Genomic DNA, 15,022 nt, shown 5'->3' on the forward strand with positions numbered 1-15,022 from the left:
TGGTGTTGGCTGCCTTAGTTACTACTAATGACCTGATGTCAGTCTTCAAGCGACAGCAACTGATGCAGAAATACTAAGTCTCTGGTATTTGGGCCAGCCGAGGGCTACCCTGGCAGGGATAACCCAAATGTGATGACTGCAACAGTGAAACACGAAGAACATCTACAAAGTCTAGCGGATTTTCATGTTGGAGTGACACTGACTTCAGAAACCACTGACACTTTCTCATCTGAAGTTTGTCCTGAGGGAGCATCAGGCTGGTGGGATGCCATGAAACCCAGAGCTCTCAGAAACTCCTTGGCAGTAATGGAAGCCAGAGAAAGAAGAGTTTGAAAGAAAGAAATGAGTTAAGGCCTTTGGAGGGGCACCATCTGAATCCTGCAACCCAGAAAACCATGATCCTGAGAAGGGTTCAGAGAAGACTTTTTGAAATTTGTAGTGAACCCCAGGCTCTCAAGAAGGGAAATGGCGAAATGAAGATTTTGCAAAAGGGCCTCTGGAGAGGACGTCTGAATCAACAGGTCATCTAAGTAAGAAAATATTTGGATTCCTTGAAGCCTGCAAAAAGCAATTACAGGGGCAAGGCATTTGGTGAACAACTATGGGGCAGCAGAAAGGTCAAAGGGCAAAGCAGAGAACTGAAAATGCCAGAAACCAACAGAGAAATGCAAAAACTTCCTGAAAAGGGATGGATCGTATATGGAAATAATCATCCTTGAGATCCAGAGTCACTATATAGGACTGAGGGAGCAAGACAGGAAACAGCAGCAGGACATTGATATAGGAAAGAACAATCCTCAGACACCCTATAAAACCTGTCAGGCTTCTTGGGAGCAGGGGTTAGAGAATCAAGCACATGACAGACACTGGAAAAACCATCCAGCAAAGCAGCCAAAACAGGAGGAATAGCCACAGATTTTAGGGGATTCCAACTACAGCAACTCACAGTACCTCTTATGGGTATCAGAGACCTAAGGGCGGTCCCACTTCAAAAAATCCATCATCCTAGAGAGTGTGTTTACAAAGAAATTTCCTCAAAAGGAAAATTGATTTTTCCTCTTATAACCCACAGTCTTAAGGAGAAGGAATCTGAGTAGAATAAGTCACATATTCATTATCCAAATCTAACTCATCCTCATAAGAATTCTGTTCTCTAGGGATTTTAAGGGGAGTAGAGGACCAAGGAGGAGCAGGAACCAAAACCCCTTGAGGAGGCTTTAAGGACATTAAAGCAGTAAATAGCCCTTGAGTGAAAGCCTGCCACTCACCTTGTGGATCCCTACGACCAGAAGAAACATATTTTATTTTTTGTTGCTTTTTTATGTGAACATCCCCTCCTAAAAATCTATGAAGGTTCAGACTGAGGACAGCAGTCGAGAACCATAGTAGGAACTTCTTCCCCAACCAAAAACTGAAGAACTCCCCTAACCCCCTTGGAAAAAAAATCAGCTGTGGTTCCATGAACATCTTGGACAGATGTCTGCAAAGCCTCAGACGTGCTGACAGCCAGACCCTCTCATGCCTCTGACACAGTTGAGGTAGAGAAATCCAACAACACAGCCAGATGAGCCTCCATGTTTGTGATAACCTGAGGAGAAACACCTGGCAGAGGCTGGGCAGTGGAAGATTCTGTTCGTACCATTTTAACTTTCTTCTTCGCTAACGACTGACCCTTGGGGTGGGTGATTCCTTCCATTGTATCTTTAGCAAGAAGCTTAAGATGCTGCTTCTCAAGATACAAGGAAAGGGAAGAAAGTCTACTGTGAAGGGTTTTCAGAATGAATGCCTGACAAACAGAACAAGGTGTATGGTCATGAGTAGCCCCAGGAAAACAAAGACACTTATCGTGGTGGTCTTTATGAGGAATCTGTCTCCCACACTGGCATTTACCCTTCCTGCATGACATTAACCCCAAGAAGCACAAGAAAAGTAAGAAAAAACAAAATCCCCAATGGGGACTTACATGCAACTGCAATAGAAGTCAGCAAACAGGCGTAGGTAGTCACTGGAGAACGAAAATGCATTCAACTGGCAGAAAATGGACGCAGGTAAAAAGCCGATGGTAAAAGGATATGTTTAGACTGTCGGCAGAGAAGTTGTGATTATGGCAGGCCTGAATATCACCTTTATGCCCTACGCTATGCAAGCAGCATTTGGGTGATGTTCAGTGTACCTTTTAAAAGCAACAAGTAGCCTTTGGTAGACTGGCCGAACATTCGGGCTTCCACAGCAAGGAATCCCATCTGTTAGGAATACTGCAGCTGTGAATGTAAGGACATCATAAGTTGAACCAACACTTGTGGAGTTCTATCTTCTACCTCCTGTATCCTCATTACCACCACAACAGTTTCTGGTGGTAAAGGAATAGTTGATTCTGGTGGTACACTGACATATTCACTGCTAAAACGGCATATGAGGCCACCTGCACTGACAAAGCAAAACCTGCACACTGATGGGAATATGTGTTTATTCAGCACCTTACAGGGCACTGACCCTCTAATGTATTAGTATTATAAGAAGTACTGAATACCATTACAGTATCAGGTGCCCATATGCAGCTTTGTTACAAATCACTGACAGTGTTTTATAAGCTGCTGAGATTCACTTTAAAATTAATCTGTCAGCTGCCTTCCATTTAACGTAATTAACAAATCTTAATGCACAGATGTGGAGTAAGAAGACCTTGTTTACCTTTTTCAGTTCAAATAGCACAGTCAGCAATTTCCATAATAATATTTTATGAATGCTATTGTATTACGTGAGATAGAGAATAATTAAGAAAAGCATAACCAATTATTTAAATTAATTATACAGCTGTCACCTCACTTGTATTAAACACTTTTCTCTACTGCTGTATAGCACAATGCCATTTATGTATCCATTTTTATAGCATTTGGAGGATGCAAAGTAGGCACACCATCTTCCACACATCAGTTTTCAATTTAACTCTTACATTTGCTGAAAATGATTTAATCTATAATTGAATATCATAAAATTTAATTTATCACGCTTCCATTTCCTGCTAGTTCAGCATGTAATAACTTGTTTATTAAGTCAGTGTGTTTGTGAAGAGAAACAGGCAGATCAGTCTTCCTGTGCTGAAAGCAGGTCACAAATCACTCTTTTTATATGATTCATGTTAAAGACACCTATTTATTATACAGGAGGCAATTTCACATGCTGCAACAGATTTGCAAAAAAAAAAATGTAATTCTGCTAAGGAAGGTAAATGAGCCCTGAGACTGAACTGACCTTGCAACAACCCACAGAGTGTTTAAGACTCTGACCTACCAGATGGCAAATGATTATTATGGTGGCTCAGCAATACATGCCATAATAGACCTTACAATAGCTCACATAGTGTTCAAGACACAAACCTATCAGATGGAAGATGGAGATTATTATGGTAGCTCAGTATATGTCTCATAACTACTTTTCTTTACTGCGTACTTCACAGAAATATATTAAATACTGGACTGTGTTAATGTAGGTTTTACACTGACTTTTGTCTGTATCTGTCCCACACTCAGTCATGCTCTTGTGCTACATTCAATGACATTGATTTAACACCTTTCTGTTCCTTGCCCTCTCATCATTTTTACTTCATACTCACCTTATATAAGCCACGGTGGTGCAGCGGTAGCGCTGTCGCCTTACAGTAAGAGGTTCTCCCATCCGATTCTCAGCTGGAACGCCTTCTGTGTAGAGTCTGCATGTCCTCCCCACGGTCGAGTAGCGTTCGAAAGACATGCGTGAATGGGCATGCCTTTGTTGAAGGCTGGGCGTCGAGCTGGCACCTCGGCACAGAAGAAATCTACTGCCAATCATTAGCGGACTGGAGTTCAGCTGTGGCATCCCCTAACCGGAAAAAGCCGAAAGGAAAACAACAACAACTCACCTTCACTTATATCATGGTGCCTATTCTTCCTGGTTTTCTGATGCAAATCATTCATGATGAGCACACAAGCCATATGCCTGCTACCATCACAAACTAGCTTGTGCAGTAAGTATTAAAGATACCTATTTTCACAAAAACAAAATTCTTTTCATACTACATTTTTCAAACTGTGACATAAACCAGACAGCTTTTCCACTGAATATGTATATTCTGAATTGTTTTATTACTACTGCTGTAACCATCTTTTATACTATACACAGTTCTTCTGACTGTATACACTACTTAATAGGTATGCAATGTTCCCAGGTCATTCCTATTGGCATTTAATGTTGCCTAGATGTCCTATCCAGACATGAACAACAATAAATAAACAGGGTGCTATGCAACTTGTGTCATGGCTTGCATCTGTGCACACATTTTTACTTTCATGTGGTTATTGAGTCTGCAGTAACAACTGCATTTTTAACCTTGAAGCATTCCTTTTGGAAAGTGAGTGCCTAACATTTTCAGTATGTTCCATTGCACATGTAATCCTAGTCAGAGAATGGTTCTGCTATAACACGTTATAGTGAGTAAATAGAAATTGAGATAAATATGTCTTCTTGACTTAACAGCAATGACTGGTAATGTCAAGCAAAGACTGCAGCAAACTACTGTAACAATGTAATAAAAAGGTTTAGAGGATATAGAATGAGGTGGAGGTTATTTAAATGAGTGAAATCTTGACAAGGGGACCCAAAGATGGTGTCCAAAGGAATCTATGACTAGCAGTGCACTGAAGGGCTTCGTATTGGAACCTATGATTTGTGGTGTGTTTGTATTTGGCACATTAAGAAGCATGCAGAATAGGGTCATAAATGACACCAAGTGAAGGGTGATGCATGATGATCCAGGAGATAGCCTAAGTGGGCATCTGGGGACACCAGTTTATCTGGCTACAAAATGCTAATGATATAGTAAGTGCAGATGCTACACCAGAAGTGTATTGTGTGACATTTTTCGACATTTAGTTTGAGACCATTGTCCTTGCACCAGTCGTTAACATAGTCTAATCTAGGATAAAGCAAATGTAAGTAAATGTAAGTTGTAGTAATGAACACTACCACCAAATTTATAGCTGTATGCAAACATACGTAACAACAGGACAGCTGTGTTGAACTGAAGATCCTAAGGGAGGAGGGCCCAAAACTTGAGCTTTATGATAAATTACTGGCAATGTTTTTTCAGTAACAAGTGGCACCTGTGACTATAACCACAAAAAATTTGAAGAAAAAAAAAAAAACAAGTTAGACATCCTCTGCAAGAAATTAGCATAATTTATACATTATACTTATATATTTTCTATCTCCATATGTAGAATTACTTGTAAAAGCTAGCTATTTGCATTTTAAACCGTGTCTGGGTCCATATTCTTGTACTTTCATTTGCAGTTATGGCAGAACTGTGAATTACTGCCAGATTTGCATATCATTTAGTCATTTGTTACTGCATTTTTCCATAAACAGTATTACTGATAAATTTCAGCATATGCTGGTATCTCAGACTGTGGTAGAACTGAATTAGTGGGAGCACTGTAAATTCTGTTCTAGGATTGGTGTTTCAGTGTTTTTACTACTGTTAATATTCCAGTATTCTGTTAGACATATATTCTGTTTATCATTCACCTACTTAAAGTTGCATTTCAGTGTCTTTCTGATCTCCTGTTTTTTGTGTCTGCCCCAGCCCCCACTGAAACATTAAGCTAATGTTTCTGAAATTCTAATCTACCTGAGGTCATTGATCTGTAGCTTAGAGTCATAGGACTATAGCTCCAATTATCTATCTAGCTTGTATCTTGCAGTTTGTATTTCCCCATCCCTTCCACCCTTTTCTTGTTTTTTTTTTTTTAAGGTTGTGCTCTGGCTTCCACTCCTCATGGCAATCTGACTTTCAAAATCCCTCCCTCCCCTCTTTCATTGCTATTGACTGTTATGTAAGCTATTTAAGTACTTTTCCCACCCAGTGTTTTCCACAGATGAATAATAGTAATACCCATCTTGCAAACCATTATTGCTCTTGAATAAACCTTCTTTAATACAAACTGTCTCCTGCTCATTTTCTCAGAACTCCTATTTGCTTGGCACCCTCACCACATTCTGACAAAGTCCTGAATGAATTCTGTTCCAACACTGGCAGATAAGAGATGTATTTTATTTTGCAATTAGTTAACTATTTTTAAGTGCTATTGCTTTATTTTTGTTTTACTTGCTGATTTTGTACTTTAAATGATTTTAAAGGTCCCTGATACTTAAAACTGCCTTGTCCGGGTATTCTGCTTAAGCTGTTTTGGGGCTGCATTATACCCTCAAACAACCTTTGTGTTTATACATTAAGAGGACTGGGATAGTAGATGGTGGCCTGGTCTGTCTGACTTGGGAAATACATTAGAAAGCTGCAAGCGCAATCACTTTATTGGTTGAAGGGCTTAGAAGCCAGTTTCCTGTGTCTTAAGTGCCTGTATAAATTTGGCACATTTGCAAGCCACTGCCCATCATGCATTGGTGGTTAGTTGTGCCCTGTACAGATGCAAACACCTTAAAAACAAAATTTCCCTATATAACCAGCTTTAAAATTGTACCAGTAACTCGACGAGTGTAGGGCAACTACTCTGAGTAACATAGAGCAGACAACTTGTGCATTGAGGAGAACTGCCCCTCAAATTTAGCATTATGTAACGTTGTCTAATCTCTAGATGCAAAAGCACACTTAGTTAGCCCACTATTAACCCATTGTGCATTGTACCCTTGTAGCTCACTCAATGAAGGATCTGACCTCATGGATATCACTTTCTCAACTTCTCTGCAGCCAGTTTGATGGATATGGAAATAACGAGACAATGTACCAATTGCTAATGTTCACTGACAACCATTTAATCCTCAAATAAACAAACACAGTATGCAAGAAATGTACAGACACAATGTCTCTAGAGGCAAAATCCTAGGGTACAAACACTCATAACAACAATCTGACACATGCACACCACACACACACACACACACACACACACACACACACACACACACACACACACACACACACACACACACACACACACACACAAAACACACTACACAGACCTACATATACTGAAGCACTTAAAAGCAATCGTCCCAAACCCCAAAGACCTCCTAGACATTCCACCTGCAAAAATTATCCTCAGCAAACCCAAAAGCACTTAACAGAAACAAAACCCAATACTGCACATACAGCAACACCCAGTGGAGCCTCAACTACCAAGCCCATACGGCAAGCCAATAAATTACCCATGACTCAAGTCATAGGGGACTACATTGTATGACATACTGATGCCTCACTCACCAAGCTGAACAAGGAGAAAATAATGGCCAGTTGCCTATCAGGGGCCAGGATCTGCCAAGTTACACATACACTCAAGTCACTCCACCGCAGGTATCAGTATGATTCAGTCATAGTCCATGTAGGTGTAAATGACCTGAGATGTACCTCCTCTGACTATACGAAGAGAGACATTATGGAACTCTTGGTCACAGACTTATATGTACCTATCATGACATTCTACCTTCACCAAGGATAATGCCACAATATTAACAAAAGATGTCTGACTTGAAGAATTAGCTGAGTTTCTCGTGTTTTTCTAGGGGAATACAATATTTGTCAGCGTGGGTGGACATGGTTAACAAATCTCATTGCTTTGCCAAGGATGGTTTGCACGTGTCTTCTTGAAGCTTTTGAATACTGACTGAAACACTGTCCTCCCCATGCAGTTTCTTTAGGCAATGTCAAAACTGATAAACCTTGCACCATAACAAAATCTACCCAAGAAAATCTAAAGGTGTTACTGCTGAATGACAGAAATCCAAAGAAGAAGAAATTCCACTCCATCCAAGCTCTCCTCACCTTGGAGAATGTGGACATCTGTGCAGCCACTGAGAAACAGTTTAAAGACAGAAAGAGTACCCCAGCAGTGCAAGGCTTCAGATCAGAAGTTACCCATATATGAAGTTGTTTAAGCTGTGGAAGAACTTCAAGTTCAGGTTTTTTTTTTTTGGATCTTGGCACTGAATTGAGACACTGGCACTGAGTTGAGACATACTGTGTTCCAAATTAGAATTTACCAGGTTTAAATGTACAGCAGAGATTCTGCTGAAGAAAATCACAATGGGGCAATAAGGGCTTCAGCCAGAATGCAAAAAGCCAGTGGAACAGAGGTGCAGACCTTTCCTGTCAAAGCAGGAAGACCTGCCACCCATCTTGTCCCATCTGTCACACATTACATCACCCTATAGTAACACCAGCTATACAGCCAATTTTCTTGCTTTTACATCTCAGCATCATTCTGGATAATGGCAAAATATCACTCATAACCATTGTCTTTCATGACTTAGGCATGAGAATAACAATATTAGTAGTTTCTTTCTGCATGTCCCCCTGGGAATACTGCGTAAGATCATTCACCTCAAAGTGGTCCACTATCAATTCATAATTGTACTTACCAGGACAGTGGGATCTAAGAGTCCCTATTACATCTAGATGCTGGCTCCAGAAAGAGAGCTAGCCATCACCCTTTTTTGTCCAGCTTGGTGAGGGTGGTGTCCATAGGGTGGCCATGGTGGTGCAGCAGCTAGTATTGCTGCCTCACAGCAAGAGGTTCTCTGGTTTGCTTCTCAGCTGGGGTGCCTTCTGTGCAGAGTCTGCATGTCCTCCTGTGGTTGCGTGGGCTTCCTCCCACATCCCAAAGACATGCTGCAGGTGGATTGGAAACTCTAAATTGGCCCTAGGTATGAGTGCGTGCATGTATGTGCCTTCTGTGGAAGGTTGGGTGTTGGGCTGGCAACTTGACACCATAAAACTCCACTGCCAGTCATGAACGGACAGGTGATCTGCTGTGGCAACACCTAACCGGGAAAAGCCGAAAGTAGAAGAAGAGGTGAGAGTGGTGTCCATAAGACAGACAACAGAGTTCTCATTACTAAAATAATACCATGGATAGATGAAGTCTCAGTGGGTTCTAATGGCTTAGAACATGCATCTTTGTGACTATTAGGAGTTATGCGTACTAGTTATGGGAGTGTGCATGACGTTGGGTATGTTGGTGTATGAACTAATGGCTGAGGTTTCTTAGTCCTTAGTCATTCTCTTAACTTAAGCTGGTGTAGTGGAGTGGAGTTTTTGTGTGTGTGTGTGTGTGTGTGTGTGTGTGTGTGTGTGTGTGTGTGTGTATGTATGTGTTGTGCTTACCAAATGTGCTTTGAGGTGAGAAGGTAGCCTTCAAGGTCAATAAACACTTCCCCTTTCACAAAGTGAAGTACTGTGAGGTACCAAATAAAAAGTTAGTGTTAAGCCATAGTAGTTGTTATACTGCCTCAGAATACCTGTACAGAAGGATCAAAAGCCTGTGCAGTTAGAGGGTTATGAGAGAAAAGCAGGAAAGCCCAACAACTCATGGTATAAGATAGAAGAAAAATGGACTGAGCTAAAAAAATGAAAATCTGGGGTGTGGGTAAAGTATACAAGAATATGAAATGTGACTGCTGTAGACTATGGGCATAATAAGTACTAGTGGTAGTATTTAGACATGCAAAAAAAAAAAAAAAAGTAAAAGTCCAGCAATATTTAACAGTAAAGTAATAATGGTACTTACGTATTATTGCAACCAGATTTCCGAAGTGTACGAAGTGCCATAATTCGTTAGGTTTATGCGGAAACAGGTATATTAACATAAAAAGGGGTCTGTAAATAAGTACATAGTAGTCTGCTACAGTGGATATGAGGCAGGAAGAATAACAGTGACATTTTGTACTCTTGGGTGGCGCACTTCATTTGTTCTGTGAACTCCACAGTGACACACTGCTGTACAAATCCTGCATTCCTGATTACACTGTTAGCAAAGGGAAACTTACTCAGGAATATACACACTAACTTTTCATGGTCAGTAGTCATCAAAAGCAAACATGCCTGTAAGGAATAGTAAGTGATGGGGCACTGATTCCTCAGGGAGTTTTGCCTTTCTGCCCAGCTGGACTCGTGTGTGAGAGGTGTTAAACCTTAATCCCACTTCACATAGAGATAGTTGTGTACATCTGAACTTGTTGACTACCAACAGACAGTTACAGTAATAACAAGAGGTCCTGTAAATGCTGACTGATTCAATGAAATATGTACGAAATGCAACAATCACAGATTACTGTGTGGCCAAGGAAAGGGCTTTGAAATGGGCTGCTTGTCTTTTTGGGAACATGCTGACATCCATGACTTGTAACATTAAGTACAACGGAGAAGCAGCAGTCATGTGTGTAGGTCAGGAAAGGACGCTACCAGGGAAGAACAATTTTACCATTCTTCCTCTTCCTATCTGAAAAAACAATCTGACAGAATAGTACTCAGCATTTGACACACCCCTTCTTAGGTTAACAGAAACCATTTGGCGAAAACTTTACAAATTATGGCACTTTGGAAATCTGGTTGCGATAATACACAAGTACCATATTAATTAACAAGAGGTAAATTTGAACCAAAGAGCCATACCAAGTAGTTTTCAACTGTAGTAATTAAGAAAAAGAAGTTATGTACTCACCATAACATTCCATCTGAGTTGTCTATCTCACCTTCATTCTGTACTTGTGGATTCAGAACCAATCTTCGGTTCCGACTCAGCCATTTACAAAAGCCTGAGGTCTCCAACTAGCTCATGACTTACTCCCTATTCCATGATGCTCTACGGCACTCTCCAGATCTTGTTTGCTGGCATAGTAATATATATATATATATATATATATATATATATATATATATATATATATATATATATACATACATAAGAATTCTTCCTTATTTTATAAGCCAAGAAGAAGGTCAGAGAATATCAAATGCCAAAGGTCAGAGAATATCAAATGGCAAATAGCAATCTCTCGATCCTCCAGGAGATACAGGCTGGGGGTAGGAGGGTGGGATGTAAGAATGAAGGCGAGAGGGACAATTCACATGGAACATTATGGTGAGTACATAACTTCTTTATGTGAAGTTGTCCTATCTCGCCTTCATTCTGTACTGGTGGGACAGCGTCCCTAGCACCATCTTTCTTGGGTGGCTCACAGGAGAGCATTCTTCAGAACAGTGAACCCAAAAGAGGCCCTGTCCCTGGAGTCCAAATCCACTTGGTAATGAGTGATAAAGATATGAGGCCTTGCCCACATTGCTGTCACGCAAATGGTATCAATTGGAAATTTTGCATGAAAGGCAGAAGAGGTCGAAATAGTCCTGGTAGAATGAGCTCTTATTTTGTCTGGAAGCTGCTTGTATACTGACTGGTAAATGTGATGCAATCTGACAACCACCTGAATAGAGTGGTTTTCGCTACTGAAGCACCTTTCTTGCAGTCTGAAAAGGATACAAACAGTTGGTCAATCTTTCTAAAGTCCTTCGTTCTGTGTAAACAGAAGCATAATTGTCTATGTACATGAAGTTGATGTAATATGTATTCTGCCTTATTGCCATACTTGGGGGGGAAAAACACTGGTAAGTCTATGGACTGATTTAAGTTTGCTTCTCAGTATACGTTTGGTAGAAATGATGGGTTTGTGCGAAGTGAAACTGTCATTGTGAAACAGCATAAACAGGGGTTTGATAGATAAAGCTTGTAACTCTGAAACCCTCCTAGCTGAAGTGATAGCTACTAAGAAAATCGTCTTCCAGGATAAGAACTTCAAGTCACAGGATGATGCAAGTTCAGAAGGGGGAAGAATTATACGGGATAACTCAAAACTTAGGTTCCATAGATGTAGTGGTGGTTTAATGGGGGTTTTAGCAAGTTACTGCCTCTCAAGAAAGCTTTACAAAGTCTGTGGGACATGATGTTTGGTCCCCCTCCTCCAAAATGAAAATTAGATATTGCGGCCAACTGCACTGGAATAGTAGCTGCAGCTGCTCTGTCATGAAACAGCTTTGCTAGGAATCCTAATATGGAAGATACGGGTGCAGAGAAAGGGTCAATATGATTTTTTAAGGCCCAGGAGGAAAATCTTTTCCACTTGCTGAGATATAATCTTCTCGTGGAAGATTTGTGAGAAGAAATCAGGATATGCTGCACTGAAGGTGAAAGATTAGGTAACCTGGCTATGTTTGGGATCAGAGCAGCCAAGCTGTCAACTTGAGGGTTTGAAGAGATGGATGTAGCCTTCCCAAGGGATGGGTCAGAAGATCCAGCACTGGGTCTGGAATCCAAGGCTCCTCCTGAAGATGAGGCCACAAAAAGGTGAACCAAATTTGACAAGGCCAGTATGGGGCTACAAGTATTAAGGTCCTTCCCAATGCACTGGCTTTCTGGAGAAGTTTGGGTAAAAATAGAAAAGCGGGGAAGGCATAGAGAAGACCCGAGGGCCAATCGTGTACAACTGCATCCCTTGGGGATTACCCTGGAGGGGGGATTAGGGCAAGGTAGCTGCTGCATTTGGCATTCATGGATGTGGCAAAAAGATCGCAGCAAGACTGGCCCCATTTCTGGAATATCATTTCCGCTATGTCTTGTTTCAGGAACCATTGTGAGGCATCAGTATTGCTCTGCTAATTTTTCCTACTATCACGTTGGAATTGCCCGGGATATGCATTGCTACCAGAAAGCATTGGGAGGAGGTTTCCCACTGCCATACTCAGAGGGCCTCTCAACAAAGGGGGTAAGATCTGGTTCCTCCTTGTTTGTTTATATACCATACCAATGACATATTGTCCATTTGGATCACAATTGTTCCCAGTGGAAGATAGTCTTGGAATGCCTGCAACACAAGAAGCTCATGATCCTGCCAAATACCATGGACTGTCCTTCCCTGATAATACCTCCCCACCCTATCTGGGAGGCATCCATGGTCACTGTGGAAAGTGGTTGTGGAAGAAAGAAGGGTTGACCCAAAGTCACTTGATTGCAGTGAAGCCACCAACAAAGGTCTCTCCTGCAAGATTTTAACATACTGTGGTGCGACATTGGAAGTTCCTGCATAGAACACTGAGTGAACAGTAGCCACTGTAGAATTCTCATGTGCAGCTGCTCTAAGGGAATTATGTTTATAGCTGCAGCCATGGTGCCCAGTACTTTTAGAACTTTCCTTGCTTGAGTCTTCTTTTTGAAAAGACGGTCTAGAACCTGTACTCAAAGGGTCTGTACTCCTTGTGGTGGAAGCATTACCATCATTGTTGTAGTATCTAAATCTGCGCCTATAAAAATGATATGTTGAGATGGCAATAAGGCAGATTTTCATAGTTTATTGTGATGCCTAGATGAGAACAAAGTTTGAAAGAGGTGTCTCTTGCTTCTGTTAGTAGATGCTTGGTGGTGGCAGTTAGGAGTCAGTCAGCTAGATATGGAAACACTCGGAATCCTAAACATCTCAGGTGAGCCATAACTACTGCCATACATTTGGTGAACACTTTGGGGGCTGTAGTGAGACCAAAGGGCAGAGATCAGAACTGGTAGTGACTGGCTCCCAGCCAAAAGTGCAGACTCCTGGATGGCCTGTCCATTTTTATGTGGTAGTATGCATCCTGGAAGTCTATGGAGCACATCCAGTTGTCTTTTCCTAGAAAGGGAAGTATCAACTGCAGTATTACCATCCATAACTTTGCCTTTTTTACAGATTTGTTCAGTGTGCTGAGATCCAGTATGGGTGTCCAGTCCCCTGTTTTTTTCAGAACTAAAAAGAACCTTGAGTAAGTCCCAGATCCTATTTGGTCTGCGTGGACCAGTTGGATGACTCTTTTTTCTAGCAACTTCTGAATTTCAAGGGTTGCTTGTTTCCTGTGACTGGGTGAAACATCCGGAATGTTTTTTATGCATCGAGCGGGAACTGAAAAGGGTATAGAGTAACCTCTGGATATAGTGCTTTGTACCCACTTGTCTTTTGTTATTTTTAGCCAGGCATCTGGGTACAAAGAAAAATGACCCTTGACTGCCTCCAGAGAGGGATAGGCAGGCTTACTCTCAGATGCACTGAATAGGGGTTACCAAAGAAGGATTCTCTGTCTCCCTGGTTCTGTAGGCCCTCTCTGTCACGTGGCCGGCGTCTTTCATTATTGCTCCCTCCTCTGCCCCTGGGAGAAGGCTCACCACGTGTGTCTTGAAAAACTCTCTGAGATTTTCAAAACCACATTTTTCCTCCCTTTTGACATTTAGGATAAGGTCTAGAAGGTGTAGAAAAATGGACTCCGACGGAAGAATGAGTTTTTCCTTCCTGTTCACACCTGGTTATTGTGTCTTTGAACTTAGGCCTGAACAAGGACAGGCCGTTGAAGGGGGCATTAACAAAGGATGACTTGAAGGGTTCTGCAAAGTTACACAAATGCATCCAGGAATGTCTCCTAAGGGAAATTCCTGAACCCGCTGCCCTACTTGCTCCATCGGCTGCATAAGAAATGAGCCTCATGGATGAGTTTGCTACTGAATTTAAGGTGGAGAGCTGGGAGGATACTTTATCTGCTACCCTTACAGCTACTGAACCCTGTAGAGTATCTCCAAGCTCCTTCAGGAGATCTTTCTGCAACCTGGTGAAGTGTGTAAGATAATTCAGGGAACCGAGTGTAAAGGTTGCTGAAGAAAACTTGCGCTTTCCGTATCTGTCCACTGTACACACACTTTGTTCGAGGGATGGACAGAAGTGGATGTCTCTGACAACTTCTTCTTGGTGGCTGCCACCACCACCATAGCATCTACTGGGACATCTTTTGTAAGGAAGGTTTTATCCTCAGGGGATGTAATGAATTTATTTGGCCTCTGGGGAACAGGCTCCACTGAATTTGGAGACTCCCATGCCTTTCGACAAACTAAATCCATAAGTTCATTGAAAGGCGGAGACACCCAAGTGGCGGAAGAACGAGACCCAAAGGTCTTCAGGTAGATAGATTCCTCATCAGAAGGGTTGATGAGCTTCCAGCCCTGAAGGTTTAGTGTCTTTTGATTGCTTAGACATAGTACCAGCAAGTGGCAATACAACTCAACAACAGCAGTAAACTATTGAAGCAATAACACTCTATTATCTATTGCGTAAAAGAGCTCTCTAACTTAAATGAGCTATTTAGGTAGGAAAACAGAAGAAACAACTAGAAATCTTTTTTTTTATAATA

At 41.5% G+C, this 15,022-nt stretch overlaps 1 protein-coding gene across 1 annotated transcript in view; it reads right to left on the bottom strand.

The window, feature by feature from the left end:
• Positions 1 to 15,022, bottom strand: part of ST3GAL3 (ST3 beta-galactoside alpha-2,3-sialyltransferase 3) — a 3,995,325-nt gene that overhangs the window by 667,165 nt on the left and 3,313,138 nt on the right. The gene's annotated exons all lie outside the window — the stretch shown is intronic.

This window comes from Protopterus annectens, chromosome 10.part0 (assembly GCF_019279795.1).
Source record: "Protopterus annectens isolate FY-2018-M chromosome 10.part0, PAN1.0, whole genome shotgun sequence".
Lineage (NCBI taxonomy): Eukaryota > Metazoa > Chordata > Ceratodontiformes > Protopteridae > Protopterus > Protopterus annectens.